The 26,523-nt window shown below is 45.2% G+C and overlaps 1 long non-coding RNA gene across 2 annotated transcripts in view; it reads left to right on the top strand.

Moving 5' to 3' along the window:
• LOC122939224 overlaps positions 1-7,262 on the top strand; it is a 72,227-nt gene extending 64,965 nt beyond the window's left edge. For both annotated transcript variants that reach the window (XR_006390108.1, XR_006390107.1), the window contains exon 3: positions 6,889-7,262. This is a non-coding gene — a long non-coding RNA (uncharacterized LOC122939224). The remainder of the gene's footprint in view (positions 1-6,888) is intronic.
• Positions 7,263-26,523: the final 19,261 nt, after the last annotated feature.

Genomic DNA, 26,523 nt, shown 5'->3' with positions numbered 1-26,523 from the left:
AGAGCCCTCTGTGCCCTCTCTCTCAGTATTTGAGCACTCTGTACCCCCTCTCACAGTAATAATTATCCCATCTGTACCCCTCTCTCAGTATTAGAGCCCTCTGTGCCCCCTCTCTGTCATAGAGCCCTCTGTGCCCCATCTCTAAATCATAGAACCCTCTGTTCTCCCTCTAAAGTAATAATCATGCCCTCTGTGCCCCTCTCTCAGTATTAGAGCCCTCTGTGCCCCTCTTACAATAAGAATCAATGTAGTAGTCAGTGACCACTTGACATACAAGCCAGGAGCGCCCTCTGAGCACTATGAGCAGGGCCGGCTCCAGGTTCATGTGGGCCCTTGGGCGATAAATCCCAGTGGGCCCCCATGAGGCATTTTTTTACATTGACATGTCCCCCTGTGGCTCCCACACGGTATAATGACCCCCAGTGGCCCCTATACAGTATAATGACTACTAGTGACCCTTCACACAGTATAATGAACCTCCAATTCCCCCCCCCCACCACTGTATAATGACCACCTGTGGCCCTGCATTCAGAATAATAACCCCAAGTCGCCCCCATTCAGAATAATGACCCCCAGTAGCCCCCACACTGGGGGAATACTGTATGGTGGGGGCTCTGGGGGTCATTATACTGAATGGAGGGTCATTGGTGATCATTATACTAAATGGGGGACACTGGGGGTCATTATACTATGTAAAGGGCCCTCACAGTATAATGACCCCACAGTGACCCTCCATTCAGAATAATGACCCCCAGTCGCCCCCACACTGGGGCTTATACTGTATGGAGGGGGCACGAGGGGTTATTATATTTAATGGGGGCTCTGGTGGTCATTATGCTAAATAGAGGGTCAATGGGGATCATTATACTAAATGGGGGGCACTGGGAGTCATTATACTGTGTAAGGGGCCCTCACCGTGTGATGAATGACCCCCCAGTGGCCCCCTCACATACCTATCATAGCAGGGGAGCTGGCGGTCCTGTCATTCACTAACCGCAGCTCCTTCTCTCCGGCGGCCACTGCAGCAGTGAGCCAGGCCTGGAGCAGAGAAGGAGATGTGCAGTGATGTAGCTAGAACTGACTGGGCCCCACAGCAAATTTTAGTACGCCCCCCTCCCCCCCAATGTGTGTTCACATCACGTTTTTCCTATCGGTTTGATGTATACCAGGCATATCCAAACTGCGGCCCTCCAGCTGTTGCAAAACTACAACTCCCAGCATGCTCTAATAGCTGTAAGCTATCCAGGCATGCTGGGAGTTGTAGTTTTGGAACAGCTGGAGGGCCGCAGTTTGGACATGCCTGATGTATACAAATGTGCAGCATTCCACGTTTTTGTATAAGTAAAAAATGCATATATGTTTTTTTACAATGGAACTGTATGGTGAACGGACGCCACTGTACGGCATCAGTCTCAGGCATCTGTTAACGCATACATTTTTGGTATACATTAAATGGATGGCACAAATAGGATGTGAACCCAGCCCTCGTGTCAGAATAAGCACCAGTACACAGCGGAGCAGCGTGGCGGAGAGGGGAGGCCGCCATGTACTGACAGAGCGCTACCTGGTCCTGGTGGTCAGGGATGAGGACTGTGCTTCCCAAGGATCATTTTCTACTGGGAAATACAGGGCACAGTATAATACACTAGAATCTATATACTATAAAGATATTAGCCCTACCCCCGAATAATAATACAATTAGGGGGTCATTTATTATATAGAAATACGTCTATGTTAGGCGTATTTCTGACACAGATTGTGGCGCAAAGGTCCTTAGCACCGCACTCTGCATCTTTTCCCGCTCATGCCAGGTCTAAAAAAAAGTGGTGTGGGCATGGAAGGGGATACAGTTATGGCCATGCAGTTATTGGATACCACCGCCATATAGTGATAACACCGCCATACAATGATAAAACCACCATACAGTGACCGGATAAAAGGGTATAAGAGGGCACAGTACAGGGAATGACTATGGGCACTGCACAGGGTGTGGTAAGAGGGCACAATGCAGGATATAAAGGGGCACAGTACGGGGTGGGGGGCACAGTCACATGACCCTGTGACGTTAGAAGATCCTTATGGTGAATGCGGTTCAGATGCCACCATAATGAGAGGCAGAGGAGTGAGACAGGGGCCCTGGATGGACAGGAGGGGTGGACACAGCAAGTAGGGGGAAGGGGCTCTGAGGGGGATTCATACAAGAAGTAGGGGCAGGAGGTCTGTGAAGGGCAGCAATAGGAGATAGGAGGGTGAAACAGGAGCTCTGGATACATGAGGGAGGAAAGGAGACAGCAGGGGCCCCATGAGGATGAGATAGGACAGGATATGTGGGGGGGGGGCAGGTATCATGGAGGCAAACTGCTTAATGAAACAGTAACACAACTAAATAGAATGAAGCAGCAGCCGATCACAGACTGTCTACACACTTCTCTGCTCCAGCTCCAGCCTCCAGCCCTCCGGTCTCTCTCCTCAGGCAGCATGTGTTGTGTCCTGGGTAGAGGGGGCGTGTCCTGTGTAGAGGGGGCGTGTCTGAGTCTCTGCAGCTCAGAGGGCCCCACCAAAGGGGTACTGCGTAAGTGAAGTGACAGCAGTGAGAGCTCCCATCTGTATTGATGGAAGTGCTCATAGCAGCTCAGTGGGCCCCCCCAGGAGCATTGGGCCCCGGCACTTGCCCGGGGATGCCGGGTTATGACGCCGGCCCTGACTATGAGCTCAATAACATGGAAGACATCAGGGTGAAATGAAGGGTTGTTGGGAGCAGTGCAGTATGTAGGGGACTACTGGAATGACAGCTCACAGTCGCAATAACGATGAGAACAAACACTGCTGAGAATTTGATATTACCTTTTGAAGCTTGCCACTATGTAGAAAATAGATTGCAGGGAAGCAGGAACTAACTGTCTGCTATCTTCTGTCGCAGGGGGAGCGGATAGTTGAGAACATTCCAGCACGTAGTGGTATGAAGGAGAGGGGACATACAATCAACAATCTGATTGATCTAACAAAGAAAGGTCAAGTGCGTGATTTCGGACAAGATTAAAAGCAGTGAGGGAGAAGATTAGCTGTCAATCAAAGTCTGGGGGTAGGAATTTAGGCTCTGATGGTGGGGAGGGGAAGAGAAGAATTATTTATGAAAATGAGCATAACGGCGGAAAATCTTTATAGGGGCATAACGTAATAGGACATGTACGGCCTGAGTAGCTTATAGATCGCTGGGAACTATCAGGGTAAACAAGCTTTAAAGGGGTTATCCCACCTTCTCCTTACCATGCCGTTGCTGCTCTCTCCTGTACAAGAAACTGCTCAGTTGGTGGGCGTTTACATTTCTATTGATTGACTGCTGACTCTGCCTCCTTCCTTTGCGCGCGCGCTCCCGTGTTAGCCGGAACTCATTCAAGCTGCCGCAGCTACAATTGTAATCTCCCATCCCCTCCCTACAACTAGATACCCATGGTAAGTATTTTATAATCTATGTTCGTCTGTATATCAACCCAACCCTGTGTAGAGGTACGGCATGTTCGCTATATTGAATGTCATGCCGCATGACATTCAATAAAGCAAACACGCCGTAGCCAGTGGTGTACATACAGTGTTCGCAGTTGCGACTGGGCCCGGAACTCCAGGGGGCCCGGCCGCCTGTGGACCCCCTCTGGCCCCTGCATCATGCTGCTGGCAAAATGCCAGTGCCCAGCATTCAGTTTCTGAAAATTCTCCCTCATGCTTCTCCTGCCCCGTCTGCCTGCTCCACCTACTTTATGAATGAAGCAGGCAGGCGGGGCAGGAGGCGCATTACAGAGGTAGCTCAGTGAGAGATGCCGGCTCGTGGAGTAGTTTAGCATGTCCCATGTATCCGCTGTGCTGCCCTGACAGCCGCTGCCTCGTTCTCTGTATCGCATCAGAAGCGGTGTTGTACTTATGGGGGTGTGTGGAGGGCACTTATGGGGGGTGTTTGGAGGGCACTTCTGGTGGCTCTGTGGAGGGCACTTATGGGGGCTCTGTGGGGGGCACTGTTATGGGGGATCTGTGGAGTGCACTGTTATGGGGGCTCTGTGGAGGGCACTTATGGGGATATCTGTGGAGGGCACTTATGGGGGCTCTGTGGAGGGCACTTATGGGGGCTCTGTGGAGGGCACTTATGGGGGCTCAGTGGAGGGCAATTTTATGGGGGATCTGTGGAGGGCACTTATGGGGGCTCTGTGGAGGGCACTGTTATGGGGGCTCTGTGGAGGGCACTGTTATGGGGGCTCTGTGGAGGGCACTGTTATGGGAGCTCTGTGGAGGGCACTTATGGGGGCTCTTTGGAGGGCACTTATGGGGATATCTGTGGAGGGCACTTATGGGGGATCTATGGAGTGCACTGTTATGGGGGCTCTGAGGAGGGCACTTATGGGGGCTCTGTGGAGGGCACTTATGGGGGCTCTGTGGAGGGCACTTATGGGGATATCTGTGGAGGGCACTTATGTGGGCTCAGTGGAGGGCACTGTTATGGGTGCTCAGTGGAGGGCACTGTTATGGGTGATCTGTGGAGGGCACTGTTATGGGTGATCTGTGGAGGGCACTTCTGGGGGCTCTGTGGAGGGCACTTATGGGGATATCTGTGGAGGGCACTTATGGGGGCTCTGTGGAGGGCACTTATGGGGGCTCTGTGGATGACAAATATTTAGCACAGGTACCCATCCACAGTTCCCCCATAATTTACCTACACAGAGCCCCCATAAGTTCCCTCAACAGACAGAAGTACAGCAGGATTGCCATCAAAAATCAGCCTGTCCTGCACAAAGCAGTACTGTTGGGTGAATGGTGGGGGGGGGGGGGTTGCGGCAGCAGGTTGGGGAGGGGTGAAGGCAGGTTGGGGGGCTAGGGGAGGTGGGTTTGGGGTGGGGTGTGGGCCACATGGATCAGTTTTCAACCGGGGCCCCATGGATTGTGTGTACGCCACTGGTCATGTCTCTGTCAGATTGATTTTCACATTGGTGTTCTTCTTTTCCCTCCTGCGCCAGGCCCAAGTAGTACACTGTTAAAAACCACTACAATTATTGGCAATGGTGTATATTATAGGAGGGTACTCAGGGCATTCAGTAAATTTGGAGCTATTGCAACTTGAAGGTACTTGTATTTAGTAGAAAACCTCTAATTATATTAGATGTGGTTACTTTTAAAACCTGTTACATTAGGTATTGCTTGAGGGAGATATCTCTTCAGCGAAATAATCCCATTCCAGAACATAATCTCGTGTATGTCAGACAATAAAGCAATAATTTTTTTTTTCTTTTTAGATGTCTTCGTTTGGCCGCTTATCGAGCATTTACTATGTGGGTACATGGCCCACTTGGTAAACATAACAGGAGACCAATTCCAACGTGTGCAGTTCTAAAAATCAGAGCAAATGGTTGTTTTCGCTATTATCAAGACGTTCCACTTACCCATTTTGATTTGGCTTTTAACTTTTAATGCTATTTAATTTTGTTTTATTTTCAAAGTTGTCTTCCATAGTTTTTGAAAAAATATTTCTAATTCTTGAAAAAATGGTTGTATAAATTCATCCAATTACCTTTGATATGAAGATACAAGGAACCAATTAATCTATTATGATTGTCCATAATATCTCCTTTCCCAGATTGATTCTTTTGTATTTCAACAAATATATACTGTATGTATCCTGGTGTTATGACCACCCTTTAATAACATAGTAGAGGACTTTATTTTACAATATAGGAATAAGCACTAGCCTATTGGCACTTCAGCATTCACGTCCCCAAGCAGGCAAGTTATTTATTCTACAGTGTGCAAGGATCATCTCAGTTGATCCATCGTGTAGGGTGGTCCTAGCCAAGGAAAATATTTGTATATAATGAAATGTTAAAGGGGTTATCCCATCTTAGACAATGGTGGCATATCGCAAGGATATGTCCCCATTGTCTGATAGGTGCGGGTCCCACCTCTGGGACCCGCACCTACAACGAGAACGGAGCCGGGGAGAGTTGTGGCTGGAGGACCCCGGGTTTCCAAGGGTCCGACCACCACCAGGCACAGCTCCCCGCCTCTCCCATTGAAGTGAATGGGAGCGCACTGCACATGCGCGGCCAACGCTCCCATTCATTTCTATGGGGCCGACGGAAATAGCCGAGCCAGCGCTCGGCTATTTTCGGCGGCTCCATAGAAATGAATGGAGGGCGGCTGCGCATGCGCAGTGCGCCCTCCTCCACTTTCTCTGCTTCGTTCTACTTGTAGGTGCCCGGAGGTGGGACCGCAGACAATGGGGCATATCCTTGCGATATGCCCCCATTGTCTAAGATGGGATAACCCCTTTAAAATGAATCTGAATAACTACAAAAGGACAATCAAAGTATATTAAAAATTACTTATACTGGATATAATCCAATGGCTGAATTTATACAACTACTTTTTTTTTATGTACGAATTTAAAAAAGTACAAAACAAAGACATACGTCAGGATAACCAATAGAATTTTAACATCTAAGTAATTTAAATTTACAAAAACGACTAAATTGTTCAACACTAAAATAATAACATATTTTAGTTTTAATACAATGAACCATATGTTATAATAAATATTAACTAACGCACTTATAGCGCCCACCTCTATCCAAAAAATTGGATATATCTTCCAGCTAGATCTGCATTGATATATTGGTTTATCCAAGTTTTTGTATTTATGTTGGCTATTTATGTGCATTAGATAATAATTTTAGCCACTCGGTGTTCACTGTGTAACATTTCAAAGATGAATCATATTTTATTCTTCACCAATTAATTAAATTTTGAAATTTGTAATTACTTAGAAGTGAAATTTAAATGGACACACTTTTCCACGATTCAATGGACACACTTGACTGTAACATAAATTTTATTTTTTTCCAAGTTCAGATTTCACAATGTACCATCTAAGGCTACTTTCACAATATCGGCAGGCTTCTCCGGCTGTCATGAGAAAACCAAGGCCGATACTTGCTTCCAATTGTGCAGAAGTTCCAATCAAAGTCTGAATGGTTTTATTCAGCTATCCTCTCTGTCTGTTTGCTGTGATCTTGCCGGAAACCCAGAACGTACAAATTTATTGACAATGTGATTGGAGCTGAGTTTGACTACCCTGTACAGCCGGCTTGAGAAGCCTGATGAAATCGATAAGGTAGAAGAAGATATTTCAATTATATTATTACTTTGGTTTATTAAAATACACCAAATTTTGTCAATCCTAAACTAATGTTTGCTATCAATAAAAAGTTTATCCATATATGTACAAATTACATTATATAAAAAGATCTCATAAATGTGATGTTATATGTTTTGATTCATGATTCAGTGAACTTACAATTTCGTAAATAAATAAAACTTGTTTTAAAAGGTCGGCTTATTTTTTCACGTAAAAAATAATATTGCACACGATGTTTACACACAATATTTTCTAAAACAAATTATTTATTGAAACATCAACAATTGGTTCAATTTTACAAGCTTTGATGTAGAAACACGACCATTCACTTCTACAAAAAGATGAATTTTAATAGGTAAAACAGTAACAGTGTACTAATAATTATATATAATTTTTTTGGGGTGCCGTGTATTGTACAATCAGATTATTAGGTATATTTCACTTTGAATACTTACAAACATCTTTTTTAATTTAAAAGAAAAAAAATGTGAAATAGTAATGCAACCAAATAAGGACGCAGGCATACAATTGTTTGGTTCAACATCCAATTATGCCTCATGTGGCCACTTTTTATACATAACTTTACTGCGGCCAAAAATGGGTATTATGCTTATTTTTTAAGTTTAGAGTTCTAGTCTTAGAAAAAAAGGAACACACCTTAGTCTTGGTCTTTATACCAACAGTAATCTGATTTTTCCTATGGGTGTCAATTTAGATTATGTAAAAGGCTTATATACAAATGTCAAACCAGTATACATGCTCACTGATAATATTAACACAACATTGTCCATGTAGACTAAGGTTCCATGAACTATTACCCGTTATTTATTTCCAAATCTAGATAAATATTTGTCTATAATTTCCTGAGATGGTGGTTTTGGAATTGGGGCTATATTTTTTGGTAATGATGTTTGTGTGGTGTGGACTCCCAATCACTCTCAATTCTGTTTTCAGCATAAAGAAATATGTCACGTAGAATTTCTTTCAGGAATTCGTTACAACGCTGTTCGTATAGTATTTTGACCACCCAGGCCTTACGGGCTTTGTAATATTGTATTTGAAAACGCTTTCGGCTTCATTCTTCAGCGTCACTTTCAAATGTTCTCAAAGCCACTTGAACTCTTTCTATGTTTCTATTATGATCTAGAACAGCCAAAGTTGTCCGTGCCACCATACCATCATAGTAAAAATGAACTCGCTTAGGTCTGTATTTTAGGGCACTTGAATGGAAAACTTCTAAGTCGCCGGTGTGGCAGAAGAAAGATAAGTGTTCCAAGTCATGTTGAAGTGATGGGTTTTCAATAGCAGCTTTTAGTTTAGCAAATGCAGCGGAATCTTCTGTTAACCATTTAGTGTGTGGGAGGCCTGGTGGATGATGGCATTTACAGTATGGCCCATCTGAATCCCATTCGTGCACATTCAAAACATGACGAGTAATAGAATTCCATCTTGCCAATAAATTTGAAGCGTCCTCATTACAATTTCTGGCACACCACCAAAGATGGTTTTTGATAGATTGTATCCAGGGAAAAATCTTTTCACAATTTTTGAATTTTGAGACAGCCAGTAGTTTTTGATCAACAGAATTGGCCATATGCCACACATCAAATTGGTTCTTGATGTTCGGAGAGTCCTCCCTTACAATTTTTCGAATTTCAACATGTCTGTCTGTTGTTAGGATTCTTACTTTACCTGTGAAGAAGCCAGTATTATTTCCAATGTCTTTTTGAAAGCAATTTTCTCCAAGCTCACTGAATTATTTGGGGGTACAATTTGTTCAACAGTAAAATCCACTATTTTACTTGACTCAGTGTCCAACATGGTGTAAACGCAGTATTTGGCAGAAAAGCCAGGGCTATCTGATTGCCCATCACCAGCAAGGCACACTGCTCGTTTTGTCCAATAGATGTGATAATATTTTTTTTTTCTTGTTTCCAATGATAATCAACCATTGGGGATATATATCTTCTTTGGTGCCTATAATGGGTTGATTTGGATATAGAAAAGATGTTCATAACATCAAAAAATGATTTAATCTTTAAAAAATGTTTTCCACTCAGCAAAATACCGCTTGAAATCAATAAGTTTCCAACTGGAACTCGATTAACTAGGGGCTGGCTATTCCAAGGGTGTTTGTGGTGACCCTTTGTGCATTTCACATCCACATTTATAGCAGAACCATTTTGTCTAACACCAATATGCGTTATTTCATGACCACATGTCTTACGATACTGGCATGGAATCATACTAATTCGTTTTTTAAGACAACTATAAAAAACTAAAAATTTAGGCTCATGCGAATGGTTATCTGAGTCAGATGATATGTTATCCATGTTGTCCAACCTGGAATTTGGATTAAAAAAAATCAGTATCTTCGTCATCACTGTTGTCAGAAAGGTCACTTAGAATTTCGTCTTCTCCAATATCAGAATCCTCCATTGGTATATCCAAGTACTCTTGATTTGTTTCAATAGACTCTATTTCAACAGGTTGCCCTACTCCTTCCATCCAATTCAGTTTTTTAACAACCGAAGATGGTGCTTTCTGAACTGGTAAACTACAGTGGGATGCGAAAGTTTGGGCAACCTTGTTAATCGTCATGATTTTCCTGTATAAATCGTTGGTTGTTACGATAAAAAATGTCAGTTAAATATATCATATAGGAGACACACACAGTGATATTTGAGAAGTGAAATGAAGTTTATTGGTTTTACAGAAAGTGTGCTATAATTATTTAAACAAAATTAGGCAGGTACATAAATTTGGGCACCACAAAAAGGAAATGAAGACAATATTTAGCAGATCCTCCTTTTGCAGAAATTACAGCCTCTAAACGCTTACTGTAGGTTCCAATGAGAGTCTGGATTCTGGTTGAAGGTATTTTGGACCATTCCTCTTTACAAAACATCTTTAGTTCATTCAGGTTTGATGGCTTCCGAGCATGGACAGCTCTCTTTAAGTCACACCACAGATTTTCAATTATACTCAGGTCTGGGGACTGAGATGGCCTTTCCAGAACGTTGTACTTGTTCCTCTGCATAAATGCCTTAGTGGATTTTGAGCAGTGTTTAGGGTCGTTGTCTTGTTGAAAGATCCAGCCCCGGCGCAGCTTCAGCTTTGTCACTGATTCCTGGACATTGGTCTCCAGAATCTGCTGATACTGAGTGGAATCCATGCGTCCCTCAACTTTGACAAGATTCCCAGTCCCTGCACTGGCCACACAGCCCCACAGCATGCTGGAACCACCACCATATTTTACTTTAGGTAGCAGGTGTTTTTCTTGGAATGCTGTGTTCTTTTTCCTCCATGCATAATGCCCCTTGTTATGGCCAAATAACTCAATTTTAGTTTCATCAGTCCACAGCACCTTATTCCAAAATGAAGCTGGCTTGTCCAAATTTGCTTTAGCCCACCTCAAGCGGCACTTTTTGTGCTGTGGGTGGAGAAAAGGCTTCATCTGCATCACTCTCGCATACAGCAACTCCTTTTGTAAAGTGCGCCGAATGGTTGAACGATGCACAGTGACTCCATCTGCAGCAAGATGATGTTGTAGGTCTTTGGTGCTGGTCTGTGGGTTGACTCTGACTGTTCTCACCATTCGTCGCTTCTGTCTATCCGAGATTTTTCTTGGTCTGCCACTTCAAGCCTTAACTTGAACTGAGCCTGTGGTCTTCCATTGCCTCAATATGTTCCTAACTGTGGAAACAGACAGCTGAAATCTCTGAGACAGCTTTCTGTATCCTTCCCCTAAACCATGACGGTGAACAATCTTTGTCTTCAGGTCATTTGAGAGTTGTTTTGAGACCCCCATGTTGCTACTCTTCAGAGAAAATTAAAAGAGGAGGGAAACTTACAATTGACCCCCTTAAATACTCTTTCTCACAATCGGAGTCACCTGTGTATGAAGGTCAGGGGTCACTGAGCTTACCAAGCCAATTTGAGTTCCAATAATTAGTTCTAAAGGTTTTGGAATCAATAAAATGACAACAGTGCCCAAATTTATGCACCTGCCTAATTTTGTTTAAACAATTATAGCACACTTTCTGTAAATACAATAAACTTAATTTCACTTCTCAAATATCACTGTGTGTATCTCCTATATGATATATTTAACTGACGTTTTTTATCGTAACAACCAACGATTTATACAGGAAAATCATGACGATTAACAAGGTTGCCCAAACTTTCGCATCTCACTGTATTATCATTGGGCGTGCATACTGGTGTGCAGCATACACTCATTGGGGTAGAAGTAAAAACTGGTTCTTCTGGGCTTAGTAAACACCTATGAAGAGGAGATGTATGTGGAATGTCAAAACGTGAATAATTTTGATCTGTATTTGATATTGACACAGTATGAAAACCAATCCTTTGTTCACAGTGTGATTGTGAATCAACAATTTCCATTAAAGATAATGCACTTTTATCTAACCTGTTGTCATTATTGTTAGCAATGTACTTCTGGTAAAGATCCTCGTCTGACGGTAAAATTTCAACTGTTTCAATTTCTTCAAGAGTACCTTTTTTTCTCATTCTCTCTTTCTTTGGTAAATCATATGAGTCTGTCAATAGCTTGCAAGTTGTACCACGATTTTTTTTTTTTCCTTTGCATGTTTGAGTCCCACTATTTTTCTTTGGAATTAGTGATGAGTCCATAACAAATACATTTTTGTCCTCGTACCAGTGTAGGTCAGTGTTTGTAGAATTATCTTTTGTTTTGATGTTAATGCATCAGTATTTACAGCAGTGGTTATAGGACTAGAAAATATGGGCAAGTGTAGATATACAGTTTCACCAATCGATAATCCGGATAACACTATGTTACTGTTTATTGTTGATCTATTTGGATCCATGTCAACTCTCTCTGTTTGGGTTACTCGTTTTCTTTTTCGTGGCCTGTTTTCTGGAGCGTTTTCATTATTTTCAAAGGGTGTTTCCTATGATACCCCAATTGTATTTTCCGGTGTCATCATCTTTAGGTCAGGAAAAATTGTTGGTAGAGCATGTGGAAATAGTGTTTTTCTTGAACCGCCACCCTGATATGCAAAATAATCAAAGTGACGGGAACATAGTCTATAGCGGTCGGTTTGTTTTCCAAGAAATATTTTTTCTACCCAGTCTTCCAAATCTTGAAAATATTGGGGTGCTTGTAATAGCCAACGGCGAATCAAATCTTTGTCTTTTGGGAAAACATGCATAATAATATTTAGTTTTTTTTCTTTTCCATGTATTACCACAATCAGGGATGATGCAGGATGGCATGGCTTGAGATGGAAATACACTATCAAATGAAATTGAAAAATTATTATTGACCGTGCAACTGGTGATACAGGCCAAAAACTAAAATTGTATTATTTTATATATAAATTTTTTAAGAGGGCAATGGTTAGAACATCATAAAGTGTTAAATGAAACGTATCTAATACATAGTAACATGGTTTATAAGATAGAAAAAATAATTTTTTCCATCCGGTTTACATCCTGTTAGCCGGCAAACTGATCATGATGAATGCAAAAAACCTACTGTGAGGTAGCCAATTATCAAGACTTTAGGGGAGAAAATTCATTCCTGACACCAATCAGGCAATCAGAATCAATCCCTGGATAAACAACCCCTCTCTAGTAGCTATAGCCTGTAATATTATTACACTACGGAAATACATCCAGACACCCAGTCTTGAACTGTTTTATTGCACTCACCATCACCACCTCCTCAGGCATAGAGCTCCATACTCTAACTGCTCTTACCGTAAAGACTGGCATAAAAACGGTCTGGCTACAGCAGTGCTGTACCTGAACCGACATACCCCTCAACTAACAACTGTTCAAACTTGTTGTGGCAGATCATGGCTAGCCTCCCTGGTACTATTCCCTCTACCCCGCTATTTAAATGTGATACACCTTGCTAACTCACTCTCCTGATGAGTGGGGGATTATAATAGGGGCGTTTGTGTCGGTAGCCATGGGCCCGGCATCCCTGGGGGGCCCAACGCAGACCGGAATGCACACATACTGTGGTAGGGCACGGGAGTGAATAGTTTCTTGCCCCGCCCCTGATCAGCGCCATAGGATTCAGCCCTAGTAGGCCGGAGGCCTATGCAGTAGTGAAATCCCGGCGCAGGCTTGCTTGATAACGTCATTGCGCGACTGTGCCTGGAGGAACGCAGGACAATGAAGAATGCGCGCCTGCCTCACCATGCTGGACACAGGTAAGTATTATCTTTAGAAAAATAATTGTTTCTTTGTGTGCCAACTTTGGGGGGGGGGCAGGAGAAGGACACGGGGCAGTGTGGTAGCAAATAAGGTCAGGGGAGCGGGCAGATTAATAAATGGGGTCAAATCACTTCATGTGGGGCAGATTATTACTGGGGGGCAAATCACTGCAGTTTGTGGGAAAATTCTTTATGGTGGGCAGTGTGATGTCAAATTACTTCATGGGTGCAGTGTGGGGGCAAATTATATCATGGGACTGCAGTGTGGGTGCAAATTATTTCTTTGGGCAGTATGGGGGAAATTACTATATGGGGGCATTGTGAAGGCGTTTCTATTAGGGATCATAATTTTTGGTGACACTATACAGGCATTATTACCAGAAGCACAATATAGGGTGTTATTATTACTGTGGGCACTCTAAGGGACATTATAACTGCTGTAGACAGGGACCTTTGGCATAATTTTTCAAACTGGTTAATTAGCCCATAGCAATCAATCAGATACCACCTTTCATTTTTGACTGGTTCTTTGGTAAATGAATGGTGGAATCTAATTGGTTTCTATGGGCAACTAAGCCAGTTCTACTTTACACCAGTTTGATAAATGACCACAATTATGTGAAATCTAACATGTCTGTATAACAAACTCTGGGGATGCGGCTGAAAGAAAATGAGGAGAAGAGGATAGATAAGATCTACATGACATGAGATGTCACTTGAGGTAAGAGGTATGTGGTGCTGAATTCTTCTTCATGTAGAGCGGACAAATATTTTAATTTGTAGAGGTCACCACCAGTCCTATGTAAAAGCCCATATAACAGTGCTAACCTTCTGTGTGTAGATAATGTAGTAGATGCAGTCATAGGTAAAAACCGACAAAACAAAATAATTCACTGTGTTATGTGGACTGTTACATAGGACTGCAGGTAACAACTATACTCAGAGAGTTAGGAGATTAGTGTGGGTCTGACTCCTTGCACTACCGACAATCAGCTGTTTGAGGAGACAGCGATGTCCCAGTGAGCGCCGCAGCCTCTTTGCTCAGCGCTGTGCATTTGATAGCACTGTGCTTAGTATTACAGATCAGACTCAATCACTCTGATGGTACTGAGCCGCAGCCATGCAACGTGAATCATGAATATGATGTCATATGGCCTAGGAAGATACTTTGGCGCTCACGAAGCACCGCAGCCTCTTCATAATGAAAAAAATTAAACTAAAATTGATGGAGGGGCCTGTGTGTGGTAGACAGCCCTTGGCCGAAAGTGGGGCACTTAATCCACCCCTGCTCCTGAGCCTCATCGCTATCACCCTCCCTTACATCTACCCCATATAGTGCTTGCTCAAGTGAGCAGCTTACTTTTTTTCAAAAATTTTAACGCCTCTCAGTGAGGAAACCCGTCCATTTAGATACTCTACTTGCGATTCAAAAGGTGCAATTTCCTCACATTTTAAACTAATATATGCACCCTCGAACAGCTGTTCAAGAATTGCATACATTAGACAAGATGTGCAATGGACGGTGTTGTCAATAATGGAACACATACCAGCTCTGTGCAACACGCATCACGGATCCAGTCACTTGAGTGGGTCCACAATCACAGATATGTTTTGTGTTGTTGAACGGAGGCACATATCGGAACACCATGGAAATACTTTGGAGTGCTTCAGTATTGTTTTTGTTTATGCTTCCGCAACAAACAAAAAAAAAGGCTATATTTTTTGCGTATCGGACAGGTTGCGTACCCGTTCAAGTTGAATGGGTCTCCTTCCATCACGGTAGATGGAAATTCACCGTGCTGTGTTTGACGCAAATTGCAGTCCCCAATGCATGGATAGAAACAACAATGTCCATGTGAATGTGGCCTAAGGCTATTGGATCAGGATGACATTTGTCAAGTTTAGTTTCACCACACTGCAAGATGTGTCCTGTAACACTTATGTAATACATAATTATCAGAAACTAATTGGTAGGTTCACTCGTTAGTATATCATGAGCTGGGAAAGAAACTTGATAGATGCACAGTAATCGTACTTACATCAATATTTTACAATTATGGTGAAGTAATTGCATCATGTAAAAAAATCACATTGCAAGAACATTCCCAAAAAATTCAATTTATGTGGCGTGTAGTTCTAGCAGGATATATCAAAGTGCAACACACCATTCACAGCCCTTTGATTATATGACAAGCAAGACTTATTGCTGTGTTGCTATTGCATTGTCGTTTTTTGAATAAAGTTTTTCTATGAATACTATATTTTTATGGTATGTATTCATAAAAAATATACCAATTATGGATGCACATAAATAAATTTTTTCAAAATTATATTTCCCTTATTATTATTTACTTTCATTACTTACAGGTGAATTTATAAGGACAAAAACATAAATGATTTCCCAGATAATTTGCCCCTGAATCTGTTTCCTTTCACTGGAATTGATTTATCTGCGCTCTTCTATCCTAGCCTGCTTCCTTGTCATATGACAAGTTCATCTGCCATCCATAACCTGTACTGAAAAGCGCAGGAGAAATTGCGCGTGCGCAACAGAGACTTCTTTTCAGATAAGAAAAAAAAACACAGCACGGACGAAAAGAATCCATTCCGAAATGCGCGAAAATGCGCAAGCCCGTGAGTTAGGTTGGGCTGCGTAGGGAAAAAAAAAAGGATGGCGCGCAAGCGCGGCCATTGCTCCGGTGTCGCTGGGGTGGCCGTAACTACTAACAACCGGCAGTAAACAAAGCGAAACAAGAATGTAAAATATAGAAGAAGGGAGGAGGAATCACTAATAACATCGATTGGGTAAGTTGATGATGGTGTCAAAAGCAACTCAATTAGGCATACAGGAAAACATGGGATAACCCCTTTAAGGTACATTCAGTTTTATATATGAAAACATGGCGACAGGTTTCCTTTAATTGTTGACTTGTTTGTTTGTTTCTATGTAATGTATGATTTTGTTTGAACATGAACCTTTGCCTGTAAACTGCTTTGGAATATGTTGGTGCTATATAAACACATATTATTAATCATAAATATATAAAAATAGAAAGTGTCCTAGAACAGAGGTAGGAAAGCCCAAATAATCACCACATTCATGCCCTGGAAACTAGGAAAGTTAGTACCTAGTGATGATCAAGCATGCTCGGCACAAGGCGGTACTCGGCTGAGTATTGCATGTGCTCGAGCGCCATGCTTGAGTCTTCTCCCCGAACGTTTCTTGGCCGTGTAGTGTAATTGAATATTTTTTTTTGTACAAAAACGTTTCAGAGACCCAAAAGTCTTTGTAAGGACTATTGTGTGTGACAGCAGCAATATATGTTTGTAGCACAACCTGCGCTAAACTGCTCAGTGTAGTGGGAGAGCTGAGCATAGGGAAGGACAGACAGTGTTGGGAGTGTAATAATAAGATTTTTATACAAAAAACTTTTTAGAGACCCAAAAGTCCTTTAAAAGAAGTATTTGTGTGACAGCAGCAATATATATTTTTAGCACATCCTGCGCTAAATACCGTGTAGTAGGCCTCTGCGGACAGTTAAATTATTCAGGCCACATCTCCTGTGTAAAGTGTGCGCATCCCTAAAATATCAGTGACATCCAGTGTACTTTTTCCGTAGATGGTGTCTGCTGTGGACAGTTAAATTATCCATGCCACATCTCCTATGTAAAGTGTGCACATCACAAAAATATCTGTGACATCCAGTGTACTTTTTCAATAGACGGTGTCAGCTGCGGACAGTGACCTTACCAGGGCCTCATCTGCAGTGTACCGTGTGCGCTTTAAATAATGTATCTGTGACATACATTGTAATTTTTCCGTACACGGTGTCCGCTTCTGACAATGACCTTACCAGGGCTACATCTGCAGTATAACGTGTGCGCTTCAAAAATTTATCTGTGACATACAATGTAATTTTTACATAGACGGTGTCCGCTTCTGAAAGTGACCTTACCAGGGCCACATCTGCAGTGTAACGTGTACGCTTAAAAAGTTTATCTGTGACATACATTGCAATTTTTCCATAGACGGTGTCTGCTTCTGAAAGTGACCTTACCAGGGCCACATCTGCTGTGTAACGTGTGCGCTTCAAAAATTTATCTGTGACATACACATACACGGTGTCCGTTTCTGATAGTGACCTTACCAGGGTCACATCAGCAGTGTAATGTGTACGCTTCAAAAATGAATCTTTGACATACAGTGTACTTTGTCAGCTTTGCAACCATACTCCACCCGGAACCCAAAGACTTTGTTTTCACGGAAGCAGCTCGAAGGCTCATGGGAATAACCCCGCCGGATCGACGGTCGCCATCGTTCATTGTCGGAACTACGACGGTATCTGATCGTCTTCGAATCTCCGACTTTTGTTCTTGATTAATGAAAACATTCTTGGCAAATGCTTTTGCTTTGGTTCGTCTTGTGCCGGTCCAAGAATTTCACCTCTAGCGGCACAATACAGATGCCCCCGGCCATCCCTCTTAATCCTGGCCCCAGTTCCGAAAACCAACAAAACAGAACCGGAGTCCAATTCCATTATTCCTAGCCGAAGTATTCAGACAACCCGGCCTGCTTTGAACACTGTAAATTTTTACAATGGTCGGCTAAGCAGCAGGCATTCTCCCATAAAAATTTTTATGGTCTGCTCAGCAGCAGGCTCTCAACCATAATGTTTTAGAGGGCCAGCTCAGCAGCAGGTCCTCGCATATATTTTTTTAGAGGGTCAGATCACCTGCAGGCCCTCTCTGTCACGGCCTTTGGTGTGCGCTGTGACACTTATGCCACTTTTTTTTCCCCTTCCCCCATCCCTGTTTGTGGGTTCCTCACTAGTTTCCCCTTTTTCTGTTGGGGGGGCTTTGAGGGGTGGGAGTGTCACAGCCTTTGGTGTGCAATATGACACTTATGCCACGCTTGCTGTTGCCTGTGGCAACGTGTTGCTGTTTCAGAATGCGGGGGCAATGTCACGACCTTTGTGGTGTGTGACATGACATGGTTGCCTTGCATGTTGTTGCCTGCGGCAACGTGTAGCTTTTTATGCGGATCTGTGCACTTCCCCTTTCAGTTGTTTCCTCCTCTGTCTGGTGTTGGAGGGGTTAACCACCTTGTTGGGCGTGGTCACTGGGTGCTTCGTCTTGCCTGTGGCTAGGGGCCAGGAGTCGGTGGTGCTCCGGCCATGGTGTGTGTTGGAGTTATGCTCCTGGTCTTCATGTTTCTTTTCCCAGAGTGGGGGCCTCCTAGTGGGACATCGAGGTCTTCAGCTATGTCTTCTCTCCCTTACATGTGTTGTATGTTTGGTGTGGGGTTAGGATTTGGTGTGTTGTAATGTCTAGCTTGGTGTTTCTTGTCTGGTATGTTTGGTGATATCTTCCAGCATGGTTGCTAGACTTACTAGCCTGTATGTAGTGCCACCTGGGGCTGCCATGCACCTTGAGGCATGGGGGTCCTGGCGAAGTTTGGTGTGCTGGATACCTGTGTGAGTTGCTGTTACAGTGTCCTGTTTGGTGCTAGGGCTCCGGTACGTATTCACGGGTTCCAGTTATGGTGGCAGCGGCAGGTAAGTGTGTCGTCTTGTTTTCTTACCTGCCGATTCTCTTGCTGCATACTGTTTTTCTGTGTCCTGGAAGAACAGGGCGCCTCTCCTCAGCTGCTTTTGTAAGGGATTCTCAGGGCGACTCAGGGCCTTAGGTATCCAGGGTATGAGCCGTCCTACCATTCAGGTCTGCTCATACGGTGAGGAGTTAGGGCTAGGTATAGGGATGCATTAGGAGGTGACCTGCTCCCTTATCCTTGTGTTCAGGCCAAGTTGCTTTTCTTATCCCTACGGTGGTGGGTTTTCCCCACTCCCCGTCGTAACACTGGTATATAATGTTTTAGAGGGTCAGCTCACCAGCAGGCCCTCACCTACAATCTTTTAGAGGGTCAGCTCACGAACAGGCCCTCACCTCCAATCTTTAACAGGGTCTGCTCACCAGCAGGCCCTCACCTAGTTATACCTAATAGGTAATTTGCACGTATGCTGCCTTGCTTGGATGTGATAGCCATATCCGTTTCTCAGGCTCCCTCTCCAGAAACGAACACTGATTCCCCCTTAACCGTTTTCACTGTGGTTAGCTCTGAAAATAACATCGAAAGTTGATAGGGCAGACATCTGAATGGATCGTCGCCATCACGGGGACGTGCGATCGGCCCCAGGTTATCTAGAGTCACCAAAGCGGCAGAAGATCCTTGCCCATAATGTTTTAGATGGTCAGATCAGCAGGCGCTTGCTCCAAATGTTTTTGAGGGTCACCAGCAGGCCATCAATCATAATTTTTCAAGGCTGTGTATGATGCCCTCCTTTATGTGTAACAAAAGGTGTATTGGGGTGCCAGTTCCTTGTAATTTTTGGCAGCACTTGCACTTTATATACAATTAAATATAAGGCTACATGCACGCGACCGTATGTGTTTTGCGGTCCGCAAATTGCAGATCCGCAAAAAAAAGGATGACGTATGGCCGTATGGCATCCGTTTTTTTTGCGGATCCGTTTTTTTGAGGATCCATTGTAATAATACCTATCCTTGTCCGCAAACTAGAAAAAAATAGTTAATGCGCTATTTTTTGGCAGAGGAACGGACATACTGATGTGTACAGCACACGGTGTGCTGTCCGCGTTTTTTGCAGATCCATTGAAATGAATAGGTCCGCATCCTATCCTAAAAAAAACGGATCGGACACGGAAACAAAATACGGTCGTGTTTACGAGGCCTAAAGGAAAGAATGTTTCCTAACTTTGGTTTTGTGCGCATTATTGTCAGTCTGTAAACGTGGCGTTCCCAGCAGCGACCTGGGAGTCCAAGATGCATCCAGACATCCTCCCTATGCTGTTCCCAAACCATTTTGGTGGTGTTTCCATAAATTTCTGACCTTTTCCTATGAACCAGGCACCCTCCCCTCTTCAGAGCAGGCCCGAGCACCTGAGCACTATGGTGCTCCATCAACACTATTAGTATCTCCTCCTAGGGCTGGAACTTACTTCCATGAATGGAGTTTGCAACCAGACAACTATACAAATAGGGTGGCTATATAAATAGTTTTTTTAATGATTTTTTAGGAAATTTTTATAAAGTACAATATTTGTGGTTGGTTTAACAGCACTCCTCTGTGACATAGTTGGGTGCAGTAGAGAGGTCCCAACCTAATAAATTAGTTAGCAAAGACGCTCTCCATATTTTATAAGCCAATGCAATGTTTCAGCCTGAATGGTCTTCCTTTGATGTGGAATGCCACGTTGGATGTAGTGAGAACTCAGCACTGCCAGAAAAATGGTAAATACACCTTTTGTGCGGTATACTGTTCCTTTTTGGACAGAGTACAGAAAACTAATGCCATCTTTAATATGCCCGAACTGATGATACAGGATGATATTAATGTCAAGATCCATATGTCACCTTAGAGAAACTACTTTTAAAGGAGTTACGTACATGGTGAGATGCTACCTCCCTTCAGAAGTATCTGGATAAACAAATGATACCCAGGGGGTTAAGAATAGAGTTGAGCGAACACCTGGATGTTCGGGTTCGAGAAGTTCGGCCGAACATCCCGGAAATGTTCGGGTTCGGGATCCGAACCCGATCCGAACTTCGTCCCGAACCCGAACCCCATTGAAGTCAATGGGGACCCGAACTTTTCGGCACTAAAACGGCTGTAAAACAGCCCAGGAAAGGGCTAGAGGGCTGCAAAAGGCAGCAACATGTAGGTAAATCCCCTGCAAACAAATGTGGATAGGGAAATGAATTAAAATAAAAATTAAATAAATAAAAATTAACCAAAATCAATTGGAGAGAGGTTCCATAGCAGAGAATCTGGCTTCCCGTCACCCACCACTGGAACAGTCCATTCTCAGATATTTAGGCCCCGGCACCCAGGCAGAGGAGAGAGGTCCCGTAACAGACAATCTGGCTTCATGTCAGCAGAGAATCAGTCTTCATGTCATAGCAGAGAATCAGGCTTCACGTCACCCACCACTGTAATAGTCCATTTTCATAAATTTAGGCCCAGCACCCAGGCAGAGGAGAGAGGTCCCGTAACAGACAATCTGGCTTCATGTCAGCAGAGAATCAGTCTTCATATCATAGCAGAGAATCAGGCTTCCCGTTACCCACCACTGGAACAGTCCATTCTCAGATATTTAGGCCCCGGCACCCAGGCAGAGGAGAGAGGTCCCGTAACAGACAATCTGGCTTCATGTCAGCAGAGAATCAGTCTTCATATCATAGCAGAGAATCAGGCTTCACGTCAGCCACCACTGCAACAGTCCATTGTCATAAATTCAGGCCCAGCACCCAGGCAGAGGAGAGAGGTCCCGTAACAGACAATCTGGCTTCATGTCAGCAGAGAATCAGTCTGCATGTCATAGCAGAGAATGAGGCTTCACGTCACCCACCACTGCAACAGTCCATTTTCATAAATTTAGGCCCAGCACCCAGGCAGAGGAGAGAGGTCCCGTAACAGAGGATCTGGCTTCATGTCACCAGAGAATCAGTCTGCATGTCATAGCAGAGAATCAGGCTTCACGTCACCCACCACTGCAACAGTCCATTTTCATAAATTTAGGCCCAGCACCCAGGCAGAGGAGAGAGGTCCCGTAACAGAGGATCTGGCTTCATGTCACCAGAGAATCAGTCTGCATGTCATAGCAGAGAATCAGGCTTCACGTCAGCCACCACTGCAACAATCCATTGGCATATATTTAGGCCTAGCACACAGGCAGAGGAGAGAGGTCCCGTAACAGACAATCTGGCTTCATGTCAGCAGAGAATCAGTCTTCATATCATAGCAGAGAATCAGGCTTCACGTCAGCCACCAATGCAACAGTCCATTGTCAGATATTTAGGCCCAGCACCCAGGCAGAGGAGAGAGGTCCCGTAACAGAGGATCTGGCTTCATGTCACCAGAGAATCAGTCTGCATGTCATAGCAGAGAATCAGGCTTCACGTCAGCCACCACTGCAACAATCCATTGGCATATATTTAGGCCTAGCACACAGGCAGAGGAGAGAGGTCCCGTAACAGACAATCTGGCTTCATGTCAGCAGAGAATCAGTCTGCATGTCATAGCAGAGAATGAGGCTTCACGTCACCCACCACTGCAACAGTCCATTTTCATAAATTTAGGCCCAGCACCCAGGCAGAGGAGAGAGGTCCCGTAACAGAGGATCTGGCTTCATGTCACCAGAGAATCAGTCTGCATGTCATAGCAGAGAATCAGGCTTCACGTCAGCCACCAATGCAACAGTCCATTGTCAGATATTTAGGCCCAGCACCCAGGCAGAGGAGAGAGGTCCCGTAACAGAGGATCTGGCTTCATGTCAGCAGAGAATCAGTCTTCATGTCATAGCAGAGAATCAGGCTTCACGTCACCCACCACTGTAAGAGTCCATTTTCATAAATTTAGGCCCAGCACCCAGGCAGAGGAGAGAGGTCCCGTAACAGACAATCTGGCTTCATGTCAGCAGAGAATCAGTCTTCATATCATAGCAGAGAATCAGGCTTCACGTCAGCCACCAATGCAACAGTCCATTGTCAGATATTTAGGCCCAGCACCCAGGCAGAGGAGAGAGGTCCCGTAACAGAGGATCTGGCTTCATGTCAGCAGAGAATCAGTCTTCATGTCATAGCAGAGAATCAGGCTTCACGTCACCCACCACTGTAAGAGTCCATTTTCATAAATTTAGGCCCAGCACCCAGGCAGAGGAGAGAGGTCCCGTAACAGACAATCTGGCTTCATGTCAGCAGAGAATCAGTCTTCATATCATAGCAGAGAATCAGGCTTCACGTCACCCACCACTGTAACAGTCCATTTTCATAAATTTAGGCCCAGCACCCAGGCAGAGGAGAGAGGTCCCGTAACAGACGATCTGGCTTCATGTCAGCAGAGAATCAGTCTGCATGTCATAGCAGAGAATGAGGCTTCACGTCACCCACCACTGCAACAGTCCATTTTCATAAATTTAGGCCCAGCACCCAGGCAGAGGAGAGAGGTCCCGTAACAGAGGATCTGGCTTCATGTCACCAGAGAATCAGTCTGCATGTCATAGCAGAGAATCAGGCTTCACGTCACCCACCACTGCAACAGTCCATTGTCATAAATTCAGGCCCAGCACCCAGGCAGAGGAGAGAGGTCCCGTAACAGACAATCTGGCTTCATGTCACCAGAGAATCAGTCTGCATGTCATAGCAGAGAATGAGGCTTCACGTCAGCCACCACTGCAACAATCCATTGGCATATATTTAGGCCTAGCACACAGGCAGAGGAGAGGTTCATTCAACTTTGGGTAGCCTTGCAATATAATGGTAAAATGAAAATAAAAATAGGATTGAATGAGGAAGTGCCCTGGAGTCCAATAATATATGGTTATGGGGAGGTAGTTAATGTCTAATCTGGACAAGGGACGGACAGGTCCTGTGGGATCCATGCCTGGTTCATTTTTATGAACGTCAGCTTGTCCACATTGGCTGTAGACAGGCGGCTGCGTTTGTCTGTAATGACGCCCCCTGCCGTGCTGAATACACGTTCAGACAAAACGCTGGCTGCCGGGCAGGCCAGCACCTCCAAGGCATAAAAGGCTAGCTCTGGCCACGTGGACAATTTAGAGACCCAGAAGTTGAATGGGGCCGAACCATCAGTCAGTACGTGGAGGGGTGTGCACACGTACTGTTCCACCATGTTAGTGAAATGTTGCCTCCTGCTAACACGTTGCGTATCAGGTGGTGGTGCAGTTAGCTGTGGCGTGTTGACAAAAGTTTTCCACATCTCTGCCATGCTAACCCTGCCCTCAGAGGAGCTGGCCGTGACACAGCTGCCTTGGCGACCTCTTGCTCCTCCTCTGCCTTGGCCTTGGGCTTCCACTTGTTCCCCTGTGACATTTGGGAATGCTCTCAGTAGCGCGTCTACCAACGTGCGCTTGTACTCGCGCATCTTCCTATCACGCTCCAGTGCAGGAAGTAAGGTGGGCACATTGTCTTTGTAGCGTGGATCCAGCAGGGTGGCAACCCAGTAGTCCGCACAGGTTAAAATGTGGGCAACTCTGCTGTCGTTGCGCAGGCACTGCAGCATGTAGTCGCTCATGTGTGCCAGGCTGCCCAGGGGTAAGGACAAGCTGTCCTCTGTGGGAGGCGTATCGTCATCGTCCTGCCTTTCCCCCCAGCCACGCACCAGTGATGGACCCGAGCTGCGTTGGGTGCCACCCCGCTGTGACCATGCTTCATCCTCATCCTCCTCCACCTCCTCCTCATCCTCGTCCTCCTCGTCCTCCAGTAGTGGGCCCTGGCTGGCCACATTTGTACCTGGCCTCTGCTGTTGCCAAAAACCTCCCTCTGAGTCACTTCGAAGAGACTGGCCTGAAAGTGCTAAAAATGACCCCTCTTCCTCCTCCTCCTCCTCCTCCTGGGCCACCTCCTCTTCCATCATCGCCCTAAGTGTTTTCTCAAGGAGACATAGAAGTGGTATTGTAACGCTGATAACGGTGTCATCGCCACTGGCCATGTTGGTGGAGTACTCGAAACAGCGCAACAGGGCACACAGGTCTCGCATGGAGGCCCAGTCATTGGTGGTGAAGTGGTGCTGTTCTGTAGTGCGACTGACCCGTGCGTGCTGCAGCTGAAACTCCACTATGGCCTGCTGCTGCTCGCACAGTCTGTCCAGCATGTGCAAGGTGGAGTTCCACCTGGTGGGCACGTCGCATATGAGGCGGTGAGCGGGAAGGCCGAAGTTACGCTGTAGCGCAGACAGGCGAGCAGCGGCAGGATGTGAACGCCGGAAGCGCGAACAGACGGCCCGCACTTTATGCAGCAGCTCTGACATGTCGGGGTAGTTGTGAATGAACTTCTGCACCACCAAATTCAGCACATGCGCCAAGCAAGGGATGTGCGTCAAATTGGCTAGTCCCAGAGCTGCAACGAGATTTCGCCCATTATCACACACCACCAGGCCGGGCTTGAGGCTCACCGGCAGCAACCACTCGTCGGTCTGTTGTTCAATACCCCGCCACAACTCCTGTGCGGTGTGGGGCCTGTCCCCCAAACATATGAGTTTCAGAATGGCCTGCTGACGTTTACCCCGGGCTGTGCTGAAGTTGGTGGTGAAGGTGTGTGGCTGACTGGATGAGCAGGTGGAAGAAGAGGAGGAGGAAGCCGAGAAGGAGGAGGTGGCAACAGGAGGCAAAGAATGTTGCCCTGCGATCCTTGGCGGCGGAAGGACGTGCGCCAAACAGCTCTCCGCCTGGGGCCCAGCTGCCACTACATTTACCCAGTGTGCAGTTAGGGAGATATAGCGTCCCTGGCCGTGCTTACTGGTCCACGTATCTGTGGTTAGGTGGACCTTGCTACAGATGGCGTTGCGCAGTGCACACTTGATTTTATCGGATACTTGGTTGTGCAGGGAAGGCACGGCTCTCTTGGAGAAGTAGTGCCGGCTGGGAACAACATACTGTGGGACAGCAAGCGACATGAGCTGTTTGAAGCTGTCTGTGTCCACCAGCCTAAATGACAGCATTTCATAGGCCAGTAGTTTAGAAATGCTGGCATTCAGGGCCAGGGATCGAGGGTGGCTAGGTGGGAATTTACGCTTTCTATCAAATGTTTGTGAGATGGAGAGCTGAACGCTGGCGTGTGACATGGTTGAGACGCTTGGTGACGGAGGTGGTGGTGGTGGTGTTGGTGGTACATCCCCTGTTTGCTGGGCGGCAGGTGCCAACGTTCCTCCAGAGGCGGAGGAAGAGGCCGAGGCGGCAGCAGCAGAATAGGCCGAGGCGGCAGCAGCAGAAGAGGTAGCAGGGGGAGCCTGATTGACTTCCTTGGTTTTAAGGTGTTTACTCCACTGCAGTTCATGCTTTGCATGCAGGTGCCTGGTCATGCAGGTTGTGCTCAGGTTCAGAACGTTAATGCCTCGCTTCAGGCTCTGATGGCACAGCGTGCAAACCACTCGGGTCTTGTCGTCAGCACATTGTTTGAAGAAGTGCCATGCCAGGGAACTCCTTGAAGCTGCCTTTGGGGTGCTCGGTCCCAGATGGCGGCGGTCAGTAGCAGGCGGAGTCTCTTGGCGGCGGGTGTTCTGCTTTTGCCCACTGCTCCCTCTTTTGCTACGCTGTTGGCTCG

Source organism: Bufo gargarizans, chromosome 5 (genome assembly GCF_014858855.1).
Source record: "Bufo gargarizans isolate SCDJY-AF-19 chromosome 5, ASM1485885v1, whole genome shotgun sequence".
NCBI classification, from domain to species: Eukaryota; Metazoa; Chordata; class Amphibia; order Anura; family Bufonidae; genus Bufo; species Bufo gargarizans.
The sequence above is the reverse complement of the archived record's forward strand: the minus strand, read 5'-3'. Positions and strand labels throughout refer to the sequence as shown.